General features: G+C 39.1%; 1 long non-coding RNA gene across 1 annotated transcript; it reads right to left on the reverse strand.

The window, feature by feature from the left end:
* Window positions 1–394: 394 nt before the first annotated feature.
* LOC133251930 (uncharacterized) lies at window positions 395–11,074 on the reverse strand. The gene is made up of 3 exons (XR_009737783.1): window positions 10,941–11,074; window positions 10,051–10,174; window positions 395–1,358 (listed from the first exon to the last, which is right to left on the reverse strand). It is a non-coding gene; the product is annotated as an uncharacterized LOC133251930 (long non-coding RNA).
* Between the last annotated feature and the right edge of the window lie 11,515 nt (window positions 11,075–22,589).

The raw sequence follows: 22,589 nt of genomic DNA on the forward strand, positions 1-22,589 counted from the left end.
TGTGTATTGTTTTTGAAGAATGTCATTTTGTAAAATGTTATTTATTTGCTTATTTTGGTTTTGGCTGCCGAGTCTTCCGTTGCTGCCCATCGGCTTTCTCTAGCTGTGGAGAGCTGGGCTAGTCTCTAGTTGTCGTGCCCAGGCGTCTCATTGTGGTGCCTCCTCTTGCGGCAGAGCACAGGCTCTAGGTGCTCAGTTTCACTGTTTCTAGCACATGGACTTCGTTGCTCCAGGGCATGTGGAATCAGGGATCAAACCCTCGTGCCCTCCGTTGGCAGGCAGATTTTTAACCACTGGACCACCAGGGAAGTCCTACGTGGGTATCCTTAAAAATAAGATTTGAATTTTGATTCTTAAGAAGGAACATGTTTTTTGGAAACATTTTCTGCTGAAAATGATTTGCCAGCAGTCTTGCTGCCCTGACCAAAAGTAAGTCCAAGTCACTGAAATTTGTTCACTTCACAGTGTTGGGTCCATCATAATTTGTAATTTTTCAAGAAACACATCATTGCTTCTTCAGTAAATAACTCATTTTACTTATAAATACTCCATTCACTAAACATCATAATTGTTTCCATTGAACACACAGAAGGTGGAATAAAGGTGTCATGCTACAGAAGTCCCAGGGGGACAGTATCAGGAAGGAAAATAATGACATTTTCGGAAATCTTTGAACAATTTTGATAAAGTTGCTTTATCAGTAGTGAAGAGGGAAGGCTGATTCCAGAGGGCCAAAGAGGACTTCCCTGGTGGCTCAGATGGTAAAGTGTATGCCTACAATGCGGGAGACCCAGGTTCAATCCCTGGGTTAGGAAGATCTCCTGCAGAAGGAAATGGCAACCCACTCTGGTATTGTCTGAAAATCCCGTGGATGAAGGAACCTATTAGGCTACGGTCCATGGGGTTGCAAAGAGCTGGACACGACTGAGCAACTTGACTTTCACTAAAGAGTGACTGATAAATAGAAGGACAGAGAGTGAGTAGAGGTGGGCAGCTATGCCTTCTGTCAACAGGCTCTGGATTTAACTCTGCATAAGTCTGATAAGTTCTCCCCACCGCTGGTAGTGCTTACTAAGATTTTCTTCTGTGATTTCAAAGTTCAGGTCACCAATAATTTGTTCTAGTTCTCAAGTTTTCTCCATCATTGATTTAGTTACTTCCGCCCAATTCCCCGTAGCTGAGGGAGATGAAAGAGATTTCAGGGATGGATGCAGACTGGACCTGTCTGGCTCTTTGGTGAGAGCCTGTGCTGCTCCAGACAACACCTCTAGGAGCACCTCCAGGGCAACCCAGCATTGGTGCTATGGCCTGTAAGCACCAGCCACCCTTGGAGCAATCCTGGGCACCTATCTGTCTTCCTGCAAAACATCATTTGAACAGAGTGTGAAAGCAGTTAAAAATTGAAAATGTCTATTTTTATATAATTTTATATATAATTTATATAATTAAAATATTTATAGTATATATATAAACTTATCTATAATTTTACATATTATATAAAATTTATATAATATATATAATATATGTCATATATTATATTTTATATATGACATATATAATATATATTATATAATACATATACATAAATATGTATTAAATATATATGTATTATATATATTATACATATATAATACACATATATGTATTATATAATACATATAATATAATATATGGTATATATATAATACATATATTTTTTATATATAATATATATATAATATATATATTATGACATTATTATTATATTATATATTATATATTTAATATTTTAATATTAAATATTTTAATATTAAAATTATATTATATTATATTATATATTATAATATATATGGCATATATAATATAATAATAACATATATAATATATATGATATATATTAAATATATTATATGCATAAATATATATTATATTTATATATAATATTTTTATATTTAATATATATTTTATCTATATATTATATATATAATATTTATATATTTATATATATAATATATGATGAGATATATAATATATATTTATAATATATTTATATATAAATGTATATCATATATATGATATATATAACATATGAAATAATATATATTATATACCATATATTATATATATTCGATATATATCATATATTTATAAATATTATATATAAATATATGATATATATCGAATATATATCCTATATAATATATATCATATATATAATATGTATGATATAAATTGTATATTATATATAATTAATATTATATACAATATATAATAGTAACGTATTATGTATATAATATATTATATAATATATATAATGATATGTATGATAATATATTATATACATTATATAATAATTTATATATATAAATATATAGTGTATATAACATATATATTATATAATATATAATATAATTTGCATACATATAATATATAATTTATATATATTATATATACTATATGTATAATAATAAAATATATCATATACATAATATATTATATATTAATACATATAATAATAAATATGATATATAATTATATTAATATAATTAATATATATAAAATATATACTAAGCTTTATAATAATACATAATATTATTACACCATCTGGTGATGTCCATGTATAGAATCTTCTCTTGTGTTGTTGGAAGAGGGTGTTTGTTATGACCAGTGCATTTTCTTGGCAAAACTCTATTAGTCTTTGCCCTGCTTCATTCCGTATTCCAAGGCCAAATCTGCCTGTTACTCCAGGTGTTTCTTGACTTCCTACTTTTGCATTCCAGTCCCCTATAATGAAAAGGACATCTTTTTTGGGTGTTAGTTCTAAAAGGTCTTGTAGATCTTCATAGAACCGTTCAACTTCAGCTTCTTCAGCGTTACTGGTTGGGGCATAGACTTGGATTACTGTGATATTGAATGGTTTGCCTTGGAAACGAACAGAGATCATTCTGTCGTTTTTGAGATTGCATCCAAGTACTGCATTTCGGACTCTTTTGTTGACCATGATGGCCACTCCATTTCTTCTGAGGGATTCCTGCCCGCAGTAGTAGATATAATGGTCATCTGAGTTAAATTCACCCATTCCAGTCCATTTCAGTTCGCTGATTCCTAGAATGTCGACATTCACTCTTGCCATCTCTTGTTTGACCACTTCCAATTTGCCTTGATTCATGGACCTGACATTCCAGGTTCCTATGCAATATTGCTCTTACAGCATCAGACCTTGCTTCTATCGCCAGTCACATCCACAGCTGGGTAGTATATAAATGTGTGTATATATATACACTATATATATACATGTATATATGTATATAATATGTACAAAATGTATATAATATGTAAATATTATATATGAAATATATACATATACACTATATCTAGACATCACCAGATGGTCAACACTGAAATCAGATTGATTATATTCTTTTCAGCCGAAGATGGAGAAGCTCTATACAGTCAGCAAAAACATGACCAGGAGCTGACTGTGGCTCAGACCATGAACTCCTTATTGCCAAATTCAGACTTAAATTGAAGAAAGTAGGGAAAAGCACTAGACCATTCAGGTATGACCTAAATCAAATCCCTTATGATTATACAGTGGAAGTGAGAAATAGATGTAAGGGACCAGATCTGATAGATAGAGTGCCTGATGAACTATGGAATAAGGTTCGTGACATTGTACAGGAGACAGGGATCAAGACCATCCCCAGGGAAAAGAAATGCAAAAAAGCAAAATGGCTGTCTGGAGAGGCCTTACAAATAAGTGTGAAAAGAAGAGAAGCGAAAAACAAAGGAGAAAAGGAAAGATATAAACATCTGAATGCAGAGTTCCAAAGAATAGCAAGAAGAGATAAGAAAGCCTTCAGCGATCAATGCAAAGAAATAGAGGAAAACAACAGAATGGGAAAGACTAGGGATCTCTTCAAGAAAATCAGAGATACCAAAGGAACATTTCATGCAAAGATGGGCTTGATAAAGGACAGAAATGGTATGGACCTAACAGAAGCAGAAGATATTAAAAAGAGATGGCAAGAATACACAGAAGAACTGTACAAAAAAGATCTTCATGACCCTGATAATCACGATGGTGTGGTCACTGACCTAGAGACAGACATCCTGGAATGTGAAGTCAAGTGGGCCTTAGAAAGCATCACTACGAACAAAGCTAGTGGAGGTGATGGAATTCCAGTTGAGCTATTCCAAATCCTGAAAGATGATGCTGTGAAAGTGCTGCACTCAATATGCCAACAAATTTGGAAAACTCAGCAGTGGCCACAGGACTGGAGAAGGTCAGTTTTCATTCCAATCCCAAAGAAAGGCAATGCCAAAGAATGCTCAAACTACCGCACAATTGCACTCATCTCACACACTAGCAACGTAATGCTCAAAATTCTCCAAGCCAGGCTTCAACAGTACATGAACTGTGAACTTCCAGATATCCAAGCTGGATTTAGAAAAGGCAGAAGAACCAGGGATCAAATTGCCAACATCAGTTTGATCGTCAGAAAAGCAAGAGAGTTCCAGAAAAACATCTATTTCTGCTTTATTGACTATGCCAAAGCCTTTGACTGTGTGGATCACAATAAACTGTGGGAAATTCTGAAAGAGATGGGAATACCAGACCACCTGATCTGCCTCTTGAGAAATTTGTATGCAGGTCAGGAAGCAACAGTTAGAACAAGACATGGAACAACAGACTGGTTCCAAATAGGAAAAGGAGTTCGTCAAGGCTGTATATTGTCACCCTGTTTATTTAACTTATATGCAGAATACATCTTGAGAAACGCTGGGCTGGAAGAAGCACAAGCTGGAATCAAGATTGCTGGGAGAAATATCAATAACCTCAGATATGCAGATGACACCACCCTTATGGCAGAAAGTGAAGAGGAACTCAAAAGCCTCTTGATGAAAGTGAAAGAGGAGAGTGAGAAAGTTGGCTTAAAGCTCACCATTCAGAAAATGAAGATCATGGCATCCAGTCCCATCACTTCATGGGAAATAGGTGGGGAAACAGTGGAAACAGTGTCAGACTTTTTTTTGGGCTCCAAAATCACTACAGATGGTGACTGCAGCCATGAAATTAAAAGACGTTTGTTCCTTGGAAGGAAAGTTATGACCAACCTAGATAGCATATTCAAAAGCAGAGACATTACTTTGCCAACAAAGGTTCGTCTAGTCAAGGCTATGGTTTTTCCTGTGGTCATGTATGGATGTGAGAGTTGGACTGTGAAGAAGGCTGAGCGCCGAACTGTGGTGTTGGAGAAGACTCTTGAGAGTCCCTTGGACTGCAAGGAGATCCAACCAGTCCATTCTGAAGGAGATCAGCCCTGGGATTTCTTTGGAAGGAATGATGCTAAAGCTGAAACTCCAGTACTTTGGCCACCTCATGCGAAGAGTTGACTCATTGGAAAAGACTCTGATGCTGGGAGGGATTGGGGGCAAGAGGAGAAGTGGACGACGGAGGATGAGATGGCTGAATGACATCACTGACTCGAATGACGTGAGTCTCAGTGAACTCCGGGAGTTGGTGATGGACAGGGAGGCCTGGTGTGCTGCAATTCCTGGGGTCGCAAAGAGTTGGACACGACTGAGCGACTGATCTGATGTGATCTGATCTGATAGTATATTATATATAGTATATATTTGTGTATATATGTAATATATATTATATATATAGTATATAGTATATATATATCATATATAGTATATATTTTTTCGTATATATTTATATTTATATAATATATTATGTATATATTATTATATATAATGATAAATATATATTATATATATGAATTATATGTTGTATATATATGATATATATATTATATATGATATATAAATTATATATATAGTATATAGTATATATATATAGTATATAATATATAGTATATATATACTATATATATTTTTCTGTATATATTTATATAATATAAATAATAATATATATAATATATATAATAATATATATTATTATTATAAATATAAATAAATAAATATAAATAAATAATAATATATATTATATATAAATATATATAGAAAATATATATAGTATATATTTATATATATAGTATTATATATTTTATATTATATATTATATTTTATATTATATTTTATTATATATTTTTTCTATATATATTTATATATATAATATATATAATATATATTATATATATAAATACATGTTGTATATATATGATATATATTATATATCATATATAAATTATATAATTTTCATTATATATATAATTATATGTATTATATTGTATATATTATATAATATTTATAATATAATATATTATATTATATTATATGTGTGTAATATAATTTTTTTATATATATATATATATGCCAAAGCCTTTGACTGTGTGGATCACAATAAACTGTGGGAAATTCTTCAAGAGATGAGAATACCAGACCACCTGACCTGCCTCTTTAGAAATCTATATGCAGGTCAGGAAGCAACAGTTAGAAGTGGACATGGAACAACAGATATATATATATATATATAAAATATATATTGGTGATGAACTGGGAGGCCTGGCGTGCTGCGATTCATGAGGTCGTAAAGAGTTGTACACGACTGAGGGACTGAACTGAACTGAACTGAGCAGTAGAAGACAGCATTTAGTTCTCTCTGCGATAGACACTAATCTTGGAAACTGATTTCCCTTACTTTCAAGCAATGCTTCTATCAAAACTAGCATGCCTGGACCCACAAATATCTTATCCATCATCATGGTGTCCCATACACACTGCTTCTGAAGAAGGACTGCATTGCGCAGGAAATGAAGTGTGGCAGTGAGCAACTGCTCCTGGAATTCACTGATCCTTCCCTTTTCCCAGTCACTCTGAAGCATCTTACCCGATACTACAGTGCAATGGGCTTTTGAGGACTGAGAGCCAATATCCCCAATATATTGCAAAGCAAGGGAGATGCTCTTTCGGAGGTTATATAAGTTCTAAATCATCATCAATTATAGGGAATTGATGTTCTCATATCTAGGACCAAAAGGTCCATGGAATAAAGGTTGAAATAGGAGTGACCCCACTGTGATCCCTGCTACCACCAAGGATCTGCTAATAGAACTTTGGCTGCATGTCAATGGGACTTTGTGCTCTGCTGGTCTGGAGGTCTTAGTCCCTATGGGAGTTGGGTTTTGACAAGACCCAACTTTGATTTTAATAAACTGATTTTAAGACTAAGACTAAACCTTTGCCTATAAATGAGTGAGCGAAGAAAGAAATTTTTATACTGGGTCAAGTGTTTGATCTTGAACTCTTGACTCTGCAATGAAGGTGAGGAAGGCTTAGTCTGGAAATGAAGAGGTTCGTAAGGGCTTTCTCAGTATCAAGATATCCCATGATTAAAATCAGTGGAGAACCACAAAGAACCCATACAGGCAAGACTACTAATGACCTACTAATGACTCTTCAGGAAGAATGGTTTGACTCTCCCAGGCAGTCAGGGATACCAGGACCAGCTGAGGTGCTTGCTGGGGGTAAAAGGGATATAACATGGAAACCCCTTATCTGCTAGTAATAGGGTGGATGCTTGGTGTGACTGTTTACCACTCAGAGTGGAGGCATTTCAGTTCTTTAGTTGGTGAGGCTATGTCCGTGCATGTCCACCTACCATCAGTCTTGAAGCATCTCCTCTTGTTCCCCTCAAACTGCCCTTCACAAGCTTCATCTATCAAAGCTCCTAACAGGGAACTTTCACACACATCACCATCACAAAACACATCTCGAGGTGGTGGTAAAGAACACAGCCATCCCAGAGGCTACAAGCCCTGGGGTCAGGCCCAGCTGCTCCTTTAGGACATGTCGGTAATAACATGAACCTGGATGTAAACTGGTAATTGTGAGACCATGGACCTCAAAGCCACAATGGCCCAGAAGTCACCAGGGACAGTAAAAGACAGTGTAAATTTCTGAGGAATAATCCTACCTAACTAATCTACCTAACTAGAGCTAAGGAACCCAGGTATCCCAGGACAGAGTAGAAATCAGTGACCAAATCTTTCTTGCACACAATTATGAGCTCCTTGGGCTCAGAATGAGTGTCTATTTCAAGGAAAGGGGGCGAGGTTCCCAGCCAGACTCCACAGAGAATCACTTGGATCTTTGAGCACAAGGGGATGACATCGTTAGGAGCTCCTGTTTCCAGTAACCGCCTCATGGTTCTTCCCAGTTTCCTGGCCATGAATGCCAGGATCACAGTCAGGCTTTTGGCCAAACCAGTGGCAGCAGCCACAGTGAACACAGTTCCAAGTGTGATTTGTTGGAGGATGCAGGTGGCTCTTTTGGGATGACCAATGAAGAGTAAGGAGCAGAGAAAGCACAGGAGGAGGGAGATGAGCAGGACATAGCTGAGAGTCCAGCTATTGGCTTTGACTACAGGGATGTCTCAGCGCTTCACAAAGACCCACAAAACCATAGCTGTCATGACAAAGAACCACAGAGCCATGCAGGTCAGTGACATCCTCCAGGAATCCTCAAAGGCCAGGAAGGTCACAATTTTTGGGTGGCAATGATTTCTTTCCCAGTTTGTATACTCTTGGTCTGGACACTGGACACACAGCTCTGCATGTGGGGAGAAATCAGACTCAGCATTTCTTCATTTGTCCCACATTTCAATATTTGGTAAACAGAGACATTTCCTGTCATTGTACGTACTGATCCCTTCTGATATAATATTTAGAAGTGTTGGAGAGGATGTAAAGATTGAAACCTTTGTATGTTCTTGCTGAGAATGAAGAATGGTGCAGCTGCTGCCGAAATAAATCTGACAGTTTTTCTAAAAATCAAACATAGAATTAGCCTCGATGAGCAATTTTGATCTAGGTGTATTCTCTCCAAATCTGAAGCAATGATTTGAATAAATAATGTCTCTCCAGCATTGCTTACAATAGGCAAAAAATGGAAACAACCCAAATGTCCATTGACAGATAATTGGCTAAACAAAATGAGGTACATATACACAATGCAAGAACACCCTGACTTAAAAAGAAAGGAATTTATCTGACACAGGCTACAATATGCATGAATCTTGGAAGTCTTATCCTTTTGAAAAAAGTCACACTCCAAAGGACAAATACGGTTTTATTTATAGATATGCGTAAGGGCTAAGTGTTTTCAGTCATGTCCAACTCTTTGAGACCCTATGGACTGTAGTCCTCCAAAACTCCTCAGTCCATAGGATTCTCCAGGTAAGAATACAGGAGTGGGTTACCATTTCCTACTCCAGAGGATCTTCCCGTCTCAGGGATCAAACTTGCATGTCTTATATCTCCTACATTGGCAGGAGGGTTCTTTACCACTAGCGTCACCTGTGAAGCCCTTATTTATAGATGTATTAATGCTTAGAACAGGCAAATTCATAGACACAGAAATTGGAATGAGGCTCACAGGGGAGTTGAGACTAAGAGGAAGTAAGTTTCATGTTAAAAGAGATGAAGTTAGGGGTGATCGTTCTGTATAGGGACAGTGGAGAAGATTGCACAGCAATAGAAATTTGTTAATGTCACTGAATTGTACTCATAAGGATAAAATGGTAAATTTTATATGATGCATACTTAATCACAATAAAAATGGAAAGGTCAAAAAATAAAAAAGTACATGAATTGAGAAACAAGATGCCATAACCTCTTTCACATAGCCCTCAGTTTCCTTCCCATCATGAAATAGGTGAGGGGCAGGGTGACCATGTTGTGCTCCGTCACTTAGTCATGTCTGACTCCTTGCAACCCTGTGGACTGTATGTGGCCCGCCAGGCTCCTCTGTCCATGGGGTTCTCCAGGCAAGAATACTAGAGTGAGTGGCCATGCCCTCCTCCAGGTGATCTTCCCAACCCAGGGATGAAGCCAGGTGTCCTGCATTGCAGGGAGATCCTTTACCTTCTGAGCCACCAGGGAGGCCCAAGAATACCGGAGTGGGTAGCCTACCCCTTCTCCAGAGGATCTTCCCAATCCAGGAATTGAACCGGGTCTCCTGCATTGCAGGTGGATTTTTTACCAGCTGAGCCACCAGGGAAGCCCTGCTAGGGTCACCATAGGTGATTATAAGTTTTTATACCTGTGTGGTTGGAAATGTGTCCCTCTGGGCACAAAGCACAAGTAAAGCAGCAAATAGGCCTTCCTTCTTGTGGAATTTTCCTGAACCCTGAAATACATCTCTGGCTACACGCAGATTTTGGTGTCTGGAAGGAAAAATAGACAATCTTTGGTCAAATTTGGCATATGATTAGCTGCTATCAGAGAATATCTATATTTCTCACAGAAGAAAAGACATTTCATCTTCTGTTACATCACCAGGTCTCCTCCCCAATCCCAGCCTTGTCATATTCTCTAGAAACCTAAATATGAGATACTAAATGACATTTCACATTCTTCACAAACTAAATTTTACCAAAGTATTTCATGGCTTCTATATCATATATTCCTGACAATGAACCTTCTGTTTCTCTTGTTTAACCACATAATCCAAAAATCTTGTCAGTACAGATATCCATATGTTCATGATACAGAAGTTTTATCTGCAAAAAAATATTTTACTATGTTCTCATATGTATGAGAGCATTTAATTTATGTAAAATATGACAGCATAGTAAAATGTTCTGTATGAATTTTACTATGAGCATATATCTCATATATATAGCAGTACGTGGTATGCCTCGTTCAAAAGAAAATCTCCTCTTGCTACCATAATCCGTACACTACTATTCTGTCCACAGAAATGAAGCATCCTGCATCATCATGTATTATATACACATTTGCAGATGAAATTATGGCTATGATCACTGAATGTGTCTTACTTAATATATACAATTCCCCAGTGCTAGGAAGCTTTTTAGTAAACACATACACCATTCTTTACCATCTCTGCTTACTGCTCCTTTTCCCCTTCTTCAGACAAAAATAGTGTCACCCATGTCCAGTCAAAGTGAAGCAACAGCCCAATCATACCATGGACAAGATAGCTGTCCTCCCTGGCCAGCTGATAAAGAGATGGAAACTGGTCTTTCTCACTCAGTGAAGAATCAAAAGGACCATATGCCACCTGAGTAAGAAAATAAAAACATGAATCTGAGTTTCGTGGGCTTGGGGCTATCTTTCTTAGGCAGAGAGTGACCTGGTTCTCTCTGTTACAGGGAGAAAAGAAAGAGATCTCAGTGGCCATTTCACAGTTTTCATTTCATTCTGGGCACATAGAAGACTGTTTTCTAGACTCCTCACTTTTAGAAAGGACACGTGGTTTCTTTGGACAATTCTTACCACTAGGTTACAAAAAATAAAAGACAATGTTAGGATCTCTATGCTATTTTAATCTCCTTTGATGGTATTTGAAGAAGCATGATTTTCAGATTGTGTACCCAGAAGACTGCAGTGTCTCCATCAACCTTGCCCTGTGTGGCTTGTGAAGAAGAAATTCCTTCTACCTAGCAATCAGTGTTTCATGTAAATGCTGAAAATAAATAAATCTTGTCTCATTAATGTCTTCATGATGGATTCAATGTATTACCACAGCATTACCTGTTATTCTGGAGATTACAATGCCCTATTGTCTCAGATTTTCTTGAAAAAACATTCCACAATAGAAATCTCCTATATTATGCTGTTGTGTTCATAAATAATGTCTCTTGCTTGTCGCTGGTCAGATTGGTCCTTGGAAAGAGATCTGAGATGGAGAGACTCATGTAGAAAATTTATGGCAGCATCCTCCCTATATGCCAGTGGGATGTAGCAAGGCAGAAATGGGGAGAGAAAACTGACCTTCTGAACTGTGGTTCAGAACAGCTGAACAACAAAACAGTTACAACGGACTGTCAGTCCTCTGGAGCTGGGATGATTCTTCAGTATTGTCAAAACTGAGAGGAGGGAACCAGGCTTCATTTCACCATGTCTCCAAGACACTGGCTTCTGGCTGTTACCTGTGAGCTTCCTGCCCTTGGGTGAGGGAGTTCCCTGTGCTCTTCCCCCAGCTCTTTACATCATAGGAATTTCCTATGATGTAAAGAGCTGTGAGCCATGGTCACTCAATGTTCCCTTAACTGTGAGATTCATGCCTTGACCCTGAGCATAAGCTTGGGTTTCAAAGTGCTGACTGCTCATGCCTATCACTTTCTTCCTACTTCTCAACCAAAGGAATAATCTCACAATCTGAGGATGTGTTTACAACTCTGTGCCATGCATACACACAGCTTCCACCTTGTCTTTTGATGGGATGAGAGGGAAAGGCATAGGGGAAGAGCAGAGTGTCTCTCACCAAAAATCAGACTCTCTCACCTGTACGGCTCCAGAAGTGGTTCAGTCTCGGCTGAAAATGCTGACACAGTTCCTGTAACTATGGCCAGAGATTTCCTCTGTCTCTGGTGGTTGTAGTTAGGGACAGTCTGATTCCTCCAGAGAGCCAAAGCAGGGCATTTTCCAGAGTGCTGTGATCACTTTCAAAGGCATAGAGATTATAATCCAAGGTCAGGTTGGGGAGGAGGTGAGAGTTCTTGTTGATCTCCTCAATGGCAAAGATAAAAGCCAGAACATATTGATAATTCTTGAGGAACCACCTAAACAGAGGGGACAGCATCAGACAAAATGGTCATCATACATCCTATATATGTATATCCTATACAGGGCTATATCCTAAGCCGGCCAAGGGCAGAGAAGGGCTTTAAACTCAAGGTTTATATTCAGAGGCTTTCCTGTCTTGTCATATGGAGATGGTGTGAATAAGTTTCTGAGGGCTCTGAACATGCAAATAATATTATGAGAAAATAAGCAAAAGACCAGCACCCCGGTAGAAATATCATTACAGGTAAAGAGTGTGAGCAAACACACTCTTTGAGAAATCCATACAAGGTATAAAAATACAGACAATGTTATTTAGACTCTAATTAGCCAAGAAAGGCACATTAAAATGAGGGCCACCTATTTCCTTCCTTGAAGTGATGCAAAAAGTATCTCCAGTTCAACAAGGGAAAGGAACCCCTGCCCTCTGCTGGCTTCACTGTGAAGTGCTGGTTTCCCAGCTGTGACGACTGTCTACATAGAGCAAAGGCTGTCTGAACGCACATGTTTCTTGATCCCACAATATACAATTACCAAAATCAGAGAAATGTTCCAAGCCTGTTAAGAAAAATTAATTATCACTTATTTAATGTTACATTAAATTAATTCCAAAGGCTAAATAATATCCCATATCTATATGAAACAACATTCCTAGACAGCAAATCACAATGTGAATGTTTATTTCCTCGTATTAAATTATGTCCATGATACATTTCTATGGATGGGAAGTGGTTCACAAGAGAAGCTGATAGTGGATACCCACATAGCACATCAGAGAGTTTAAAAGAACATTCCTGAGCTTCTCAGTTGAATGATGCCTGCTGCTCCTCTGCCTAAAATGGAGATGTCCACATATTTCTCTCCCTGAAGGACAGGAGGGAGGGTACAAAGTTTAGCCTCCAACCTTGGGACATCACTGAAGACTCACCTCTCTCCTGTGCTAGCCACCTAGACAAAACAGGCTCTGACTTTTCCTGCACAATCCTGAGACAGAGAGTTTCCTCCATTCCCGATAGTCACTTCCTGCCATCCTAACTCCAATACAGGTCAAATCATTAGCAGCGTCAGTCATTAGCAGCTTCACACCAGGAAATGTACACACCCGAAATAACTTCCACCAAAAAATTCCATTTCATATTTTGGTAAAATATGCAGAAGCAAACCATGGGGAGGAAAAAACATGAAATGAGAAAGCTGAACAGGACAAAGATTGTCAAAAGTCCTCACACAGAAGACTGAAAACAAAATTAAAGTTCTCCCCTCAAATTAGCAGCTCTCCAGTAGCATAGCAGCTGCCAACGGAACTAGTGTTTAAAAAAATTCTAAATACGACTAGTAAACAAACAAGGTGCACACATTCTAAACACGTCTTCTGCTCTGAGGACATGGGCATGTTGATGAATGTTGCAAAACCCTTAGAAATTCTATAAACCAACAAAGCATGAACAGAACACAGACTGCTTGATGCAAAGCCCTAGTTAAGCACTGCCATGCTAACTCAAAGACATGCACACCACACAGGTAGATAAAGTCCACATTTGGGGGCAAAATTCATCACTTTTCCCAGAGAAATTAATGAAAAGGATAAAAATGAAGGGTTTCACTGTCTTCTGACATAGTATCTGCTTTTCTACCTTTGCTTCCAGAATATTAGGCTGAACTCCCCACATTTGATGAGAGCAAATTAATAATATTAATATTTGGTGGGACTTCTTTTTCTAGGGTGGAGAATACATGTCCCTTAGAGTCTTTCCATGGGGGCATATTTCAGCACTATCTTTGTCAGCAGTGAACATTCAGGCTGAGCCACTTCGTCCTAAGAGTGGCCTTTGGCCAGGGGATCAGTGTCTCAAAGGGATTGTCTTTCTCAGTCAAGGACCTTGGCAGCAGGAGGGGCTGGGGTTCAACAGGCTCATTAACTCTAAGATCCTCTGGAGCAGAGCTTGTGTATCCTGCTGGTGGATACAACAGGAAAGATGCGTAATTCTCTCCTCTGTCTTGGAGGGAAAAAAGTAGATATTAGAGAGACAAAGAAGGGATAGAATATTCAAAATCCATCGATCTAAATGAGGTGGGTGAAACTGGAGCCTATTATACAGAGTGAAGTAAGTCAGAAAGAAAAACACCAATACAGTATAAGTGAAGTCGCTCAGTCATGTCTGATTCTTTGCGACCCCATGGACTGTAGCCTACCAGGCTCCTCCGTCCATGGAATTTTCCAGGCAAGAGTACTGGAGTGGGTTGCCATTTCCTTCTCCAGGGGATCTTCCTGACCCAGGGATCGAACCCAGGTCTCCTGCATTGCAGGCAGACGCTTTATCATCTGAGCCACCAGGCAAGCCCCAATACAGCATATTAATGCATATATAGGGAATTTAGAAAGATGGTAACGATGACCCAATATGCGAGACAGCAAAAGAGACACAGATATAAAGAACAGACTTTTGGACTCTGTGTGAGAAGGCAAAGGTGGGATGATTTGACAGAATAACAATGAAACATGTATATTAGCATATGTGAAACAGATGACCAGTCCCAGTTCAATGCATGAAACAGGGCACCCAAAGTGGGTGCACTGGGACAACCAAGAGGGGTGGGATGGGGAGGGAGGTGGGAGGGGGGATCAGAAAGGGGGACACATGTACACCGTGGCTGATTCATGCCAATGTACAGCAAAAGCCACCACAATATCGTAGAGTAATTAGCCTCCAATTAAAACAAATAAACTAATTTAAAAGAACAAGAATCCATTGATCTACATTTCTGCCTCTTCTGTGTACACCTCAGATCATTTGCAGGGAAATAAGGCACAGTCGTGGAAATATAAACAAGGACTTACTCATACGATATCAGTTGCTTTGGCCTTCTCAGGAAGGAGAGCCGAAGTACATCTGCTTGTAGTTTTATGGAATGGAGGGGGGAAACCCCCACCTACCACATCCCCATCTCTATACACACTGGGATTCAGGCAACCCGCATAATGATCAAAATCCTGCTCACATGCAGTGTAGAAAGGCTGCAAGATCAAGAAAAGATAAATCAGAGAGAATGACATGGCAGGGGCTGCCCAACAGAGGGACCACGTCCTGTGTCCAGGCTGAGCTCAGGAGAAGACACGTCAGCATCTGACCCCTGCTCTGCTCTCAGGGAGGAAAATGTCCCCTCCTGTACAGCATGCATATGCCCACTACCACTCTGTCTCTCAGCCCATGGAAGCACTGCAGGGTAGGTGCCAGGCTGGTGTGCCAGACGAGGGTACAGTTAGAGCCAGAAGGTTGGTGTGTATGAGGCAGTCTGTACTGAGACCTCACTCTCAGTGTCACTGTGACAGGAGCAGCCTGGCTTCCCCTTCTTTTCAGTGCTTCAGATCAGTCCCATGGGGGACCTCTGGGGAGGCTCTTGTCCAGGGCTCTGCACCTGTTCCCCTCCATCCTGGTGAACCAAGGAGGAAAGACATGTTCTTCCCCTTGTCTCTTTGATTTCACAACAGCTAGTCAAACTTCAGGGCTTGGGGGCAGAAAGGGAGGTATGGGGGAGACAAGCCTATCGTGGCATTGAGAAATCTGTCAGCCTGTGCCCATGATCGACGTCCCTGCCCAGAGCCCCTGGTGGTTGTGTCCCCATTGCTCTCACAGACTTGGCAGGGTTCGGACAGGCTGGTTTCAAATCATCTTAGGACTCTTCAGCATAGTGTCAAATGATGCCTTAGCACTTAGGTAAAAAATAAACATCAGTTATTGATAATGGCATATGTAATCAAGATGTCACTTTTTTAACTCAAAAAGTTATTTCAAATCTATCTTAGCAAGAACCTAACTTTACATCTTAAAGAATTAGGAAAAGTAGAGAAAACTAGGCCTTGCAGGACACGCAAGAATCACGGGTCAGGAAGACCCCCTGGAGTAGGAAATGGCAACCCCCTCCAGTATTCTTGCTTGGAAAATGCCATGGACAGTGGAGCCTGGTGGGCTACAGTCCATGGGGTCCCAAAGAGTCAGACACGGCTGAGCAACAGAGTGCGTGCACACACACACACACACACACACACACACACACACACAGGGAAAGCTAAAGTCTATCAAACAGAATGCAACCCTAGAGATTAGAACAGAGATAAATAATTCAGAAGAGAAAAACAATATTCAAAGCCATAAAAGTTGGTTCTTGGAAAAGATCAACAACATTGACAAACCTTTAATCCCATTGACTGAGAAAGTACAGAGAAGACTCAAACTATTAAAATAATAAATGAGGAAATCCCTGATGGATCACTGGCTGGGATTCAATGCTCTCACTGTGGTGGCCCAAGTTAAATCCTGGCCTGCAAGCTGTGTGACCTGATCAAAAAATAAAATAAGAAATGAATGTGTGGGCATTACTCCTGAATAGACAGAAATAGAAATAATTATATAAAAATACTATGTCCAGCTGCACACAAACAGATTAGATAGCCCAGATAGCATGAATAATTCATGGAGATGCTCCCACCAAAACTGAATCATGAAGAAATAGAAAATATAAGTAGACCAGTAAGAAGATTGAATCAGCAACCCAAAAAGTCCAGCAAAGGTCAACCTTGGACCATATGAATTCAGTGTTGAATTCTACCAAACATAAAATACTAGTTAAGGATAATCATTTACAAATGCTTCCCAAAAATGAAGCAGAAGCAACACTTTCTAACTCATTCCATGAGGGCTGTAGTATCCTTTTACCAAAGGGAGACAAAGAGATTACAAAAAAGAAACCTCAGATGAATGTCTTCATGAAGGCTAATAAAAATATCTTCAGCAAAATACTACCAAGTAGAAAGAGGAGGAACGCAAGGAAACTCTAACATGACAGAGGCCATGGAAAAGCCACAGGGGGCATCTCACTCAATAAAGTCTGAAAATATTTTCCATAAGACTGTGAACAAGAGAGAGACATTAGCTTTTGCTGTTTCTAATCAAATAGGACAGGAATTCCTAGCCAGAGCAATTAGGCAAGAAAAAGAAATACCGAGGCATCCACACAGGGAAGGAAGAAATAAAGTTATCTCTGTTCGAACATGACATGAACTTGTACATAGAAATTCCCAAAGATTACACACACACGTTAACATACCCACACAAAAACCACAAACACACACACATTCACTTTCAGAGACAATAATAAGTGAATTTGGCAAAGTTGCAAGATACAAAGCAGCATAAAAATCACTTGTGTTTCTGAACAATAACAGCGAACAGTACAAAGAGGAATAAAATTCTTAGGAATAAACATAGCCAATGAGGCAAAAAACTTGTACTCTGAAAATTACAAACCACTGCTAAAAAAAACTAAAGGAGACATGATTAATGTAAAGATGTTCCATGTCATGGATTGGAAGATTGATGCTGCTAAATGACAGTACCAACCAAAGTGACCTACAGGTTCCATTCAATCATATCAAAATTCTGATGACCTTATTACAAAAAGTAAAACATTTATTTGACTCAGAAGAGTCAAGATCTCCATCTTGCACTTGATTTTACAAGGTGTTTCCAGAGAATAATGTTCAAACTGCCAGATGGAAATACGTTAGCTCCAATCCTTGGGTGGATTTTGGGGTGCCTGTTTACTACTCATTCCAATATTTTAACTGGTCAGGCTGTGTGCATGCATGTCCACCCGCTATCAATCTGGTGGCATCTCCTTCTGCACCCCTCACGCTGCTCATCTTGTGCCTCATCTTTTAAAGTTCCCAACAGGAAGCTTTGAAAGTTTCACACCCCATGACAAAAACACTTCTTAAGTCAGTGGTAAGAACATAGCCATCCCAAGGACTACAAGCTCTGGGTTCAGGTCCATCTGCTCCTTTAGGACACATTGGTAACATAAGGCAAAGGCACCCCACTCCAGTACTCTTGCCTGGAAAATCCCATGGACAGAGGAGCCTGGTGAGCTGCAGTCCATGGGGTCACTAAGAGTCGGACACAACTGAGCGACTTCACTTTCACTTTTCGCTTTCATGCATTGGAGAAGGAAATGGCAACCCACTCCAGTGTTCTTGCCTGGAGAATCCCAGGGACGGAGGAGCCTGGTGGGCTGCCATCTATGGGGTCACACAGAGTCGGACACAACTGAAGTGACTTAGCAGGTAACATGAATGAGGGTGTAAACTGGTGATTGTCTGAGATGATAGGCCTCAGGCCTGCAATGTGGAAGACCTGGATTGGGAAGGTCCCTGGGTTGGGAAGATCCCCTGGAGAAGGGAATGGCTATCCACTCCAGTATTCTGGCCTAGAGAATTCCATGGACTGTATAGTCCATGGGGTCGCCAGGAGTCAGACACAACTGAGCGACTTTCACTTTCCCATTCATGGACCTAGAACCATGGGTCCAGAAGTCCAGAAGTCAACACTGGCAGGAAAAGACAATGTAAAATTCCTGGGAATAATCCTACCAAAGGAGGGGAAAAAACTGTACTCAAAAAAGTATGACATTGATAAAGGAATTGAAGAAGACACAAAGAGATGGGAAGATATTTTGTGTTCATGGATTGGAAGAATTAATACAGTTGATTAAATTGTTAAGTATGTTAAAATGAACATCCTACTCAAGGCAATCTACAGATTCAAGGCAACCCCTATCAAAATACCATGGCTGTATTTCCATAGAGTCACAGATGTAGAAAAGTAACATAATTACCAAGTGGATAAAGAGGAGAGGGATACATTGGGAGATGGATTGACACAAACTACTATCTATAAAATAGATAACTAATAAGAACCTACACTATAGCATAGGGGACTCTTTACTCTTTAATGACTCTTTTCTTTATACAGGAAAAGTATCTTAAAAAAAGAGTGTACATATGTATGTGAATAACTGATCTGCTGTACAGCTGAAACTAAAAGTACATTGTAAATTAATAATACTCTGTAAAAAATAATTTTAAAAAAGAACATATGAAGATAAATAAAATTATTCATGAAAAAACCAATGGCATTTTCCACAGAACTAGGATTAATAATTTTGAAAAATTGAAAGAAAAAGGAGACTGAATCGTCAAAACAGTCTTGAGATAAAAGAAAAGAGCTGGAGGAATCACTGTCCATGCATGACAGTTACTCTTACTTGTCAACTCGCCTGGGCTAAGGCTTGCCAGGTGGGTGGCTAAGCACTGTTTCTGGGTGTACTCTTGAGGGTGTTTCCTGCGGAGACTAGCATTTGCTTCTGGTAAATGAAGTAAAGAATGCCCCCTCACCAATGTGAGCACGTGTTTTCCAGTTTCCTGAAGGCCAGAATAGAACCCAAAGTGAAGGAAGGTCAGTCCACCCTCACTTTCTGAGCTGGGACATCCATCTCTTCCTGCCCTGGGACATCAGAACTTCTGGTTCTCAGGACTTCAGACTTAGACTCATGCCACCAGCTTTTCTGCTTCTCCTGCTTGGAGATGGCCATCTCTGGGACTCCTCTATCTTACAACCCTGCGAGTCAATTCCTATAATAAATTTTTAGATATGTGTGAAAAGTTATGGTGAAACGATCGTGTTTGTGTCTGAAATGGATCAATGCGACTAAAATCGCAAATGAATTTTATCAAGAAAGGATTTAGACTCCTACGATGCTGTTGCTAGTTTATTGCTGTGTGTCACTCAAAAGATGACATCTGTGTAAGTGTAGTAGGTGGGTGGATTTTAGCTCTTTCAGGAGGTAAGGGTTTAGTATTTGGAAAATGTATTACATAGATTGCTCTGGATTTGGCACTGGATAATGACCTTCACCTTTCTGTCATTGTAGACTACAATTTGAGAGACATTTTTCAAGGGACAGACCAGGATAGAATATTCAAATTAGTTGAGACCTTCCCCATGTATGGTAGTCTTTAGCCTCCATTTTATTCAAATTTCACATTTTAATTTTACAAAGAAAGCTCAAAAATGATGCCCAACTTCACAGAGGAAACAGTGAGAACATGAAACAGGCCAAGCAGAAAACCAGCATAAGCTCTAGACACCCTGTGAGACTGACCAGCTGCCTATTCCAGAGGTCAGTGACTAGAATATACCTCGGGCTGACAGCGAGTTCAGGGGCAGCCAATGGGAGGAGACCTTGGAGAACAAGAGACTGCAGGGACTCCAGGTGAAGGAGAACTTCTATGTCCTTTGGATTTTACAAATGCCTTAACAACAATTGCACCACGTACTTCAGGCGAATCCCTGGACCAATCTAAGGGTGCGTGAGGGTCTGCATACCAGCCCTCATAAAGCCAAGCAGTGTCCATAGCAGTCATAGATGAGTACAGGAATGGGCCTGGGTCTCTCACAGCCCCTCTGCAGGAAACAGGTTACTTTTGGAGATATCAAGAGTCAAATGCAGGTTGTGAAGAAAGAGGAGAATCTGACTCTGGCCTTGATGGCAGCTGGGATTGTCAGGGAGGCAGAGAGAATGAGGAACCAAGAAAGACCCTAAGAAAAGGGTGGAAGGGCTACATTGGTGCTGAAGGAAAGGAGATTAGGGTGGTCCTTGAGAAATTTGCATCTGACAGATTTCACCTTTACCAGCCTCTCCTTGCAATGTCCTCTGATCTTCAAGCCTCATGGGAAACCTCAGTTTGAATTTCCCATGATTGGTCTTCATTTTTATACTAAGATCCATAGGCTAACTGAAACAGAAGGTCTACTTAATATTTGAAGTTACATTTGTGTCTTCTTATAGTTACACTCAAGGAAGAGATGATACCTATTCAAATGAGAATTTTCTGTTAATATAAAATCTGATCCTATAAAGTATGATTTTATTAAGATTGGCTTTGTATCTGATTTTAACAAAATCCAGCAATATTTTTCTTCTCTGTTACTCAATTCAGACATAGATAATTCTTTATACTAAGTTAAGTACTTTAGTCATTCAAAAGTTGCCATTTCCAGTATGTTGGAAATGCATGATTTAAGAGGATGAGGAAAATACATAACAAATATTAAAAATTGGCTAAATCATTGTTCAGAGGTAATTTACAACTTTTTCATCTCATTTGAATTAGTATTTTATTTTAAAGTTGCATTGTAAAAGTTAAGGAGTTACAAAGACAAGTGGGAAAACCATGTATAACTTCGATATTTTACCCAAATATAAACCTTTACTCTAAGGGTCAGTTGGTGAAACCAAACAGACAAGATACAGCAAAGTGTGGTGAGAAGTCTGAGTTCTAAAACGACCTTTGCAGATTGGAGGAGTGGCCAAACTAATGGAGATGTGCTTTGTCACCGTGGTTGTTTAGTCACTAAGTTATGTCCAACTCTTTACAACCTCGTGGACTGTCGTCTGCCATGCTCTTCTGTTACTGGGATTTCCCAGACAAGAACACTGGAGGGGGTTGCCACTCCCTTCTGCAGAGAATCTTTCTGACCGAGGGATCGAACTTGGGTTTGATCTGCTGCTTGACAGGCAGATTCTTTATCCCTGTGCCACCGGGGAAGCCCCAAGGATGTGCTTACTGGGTACTTAGTTATGGAGGAAATGGCTAGGTTTTTTATCAACCATTTGTCCTCTGTGGTGCATTTCACACAGATGCAGTAGCTGTTTTTCCAGAGCAGAGCATTTATGGGTTTGTTGATCTAAAATAAAGTCAATAGTATTATTAATGGAAATCAAATGAATGCTCCCCTCCTGACAAGGATGTGCAAACACATTACACGTATCTCATTTAATCCTAACACCTTCTAAACATTAAGCTCACTTTTTAGAAGCAAACAATGAGGCTCCAAAAAGTTAAGTACTTATAAAGGTCTCACAACCACACTTTGGCAGAGGCAGACACAGATTTTTATTACCATTATCATTTTTAATAGTCAGTGAATGACTCATTTTTAAAGATGTGGGGTTTTTTGTCCGTTTGTGGATGTTCTACCATGAGAGGAAAGCAGAGAATAACCACCTGAAATGACACTGTATGAGGTCCTTGAGCTTTTTCTTCCAGAATATTTCCTGGGCACAGACATCCTATATCCTATGAGAAGTTACCCTATGAGACTAGAGATCTCTTCAAGAACATTAGAGATACCAAAGGAATATGTCATGCAA

The sequence above is a fragment of the Bos javanicus genome, chromosome 7 (genome assembly GCF_032452875.1).
Source record: "Bos javanicus breed banteng chromosome 7, ARS-OSU_banteng_1.0, whole genome shotgun sequence".
In the NCBI taxonomy this organism is placed as follows: domain Eukaryota; kingdom Metazoa; phylum Chordata; class Mammalia; order Artiodactyla; family Bovidae; genus Bos; species Bos javanicus.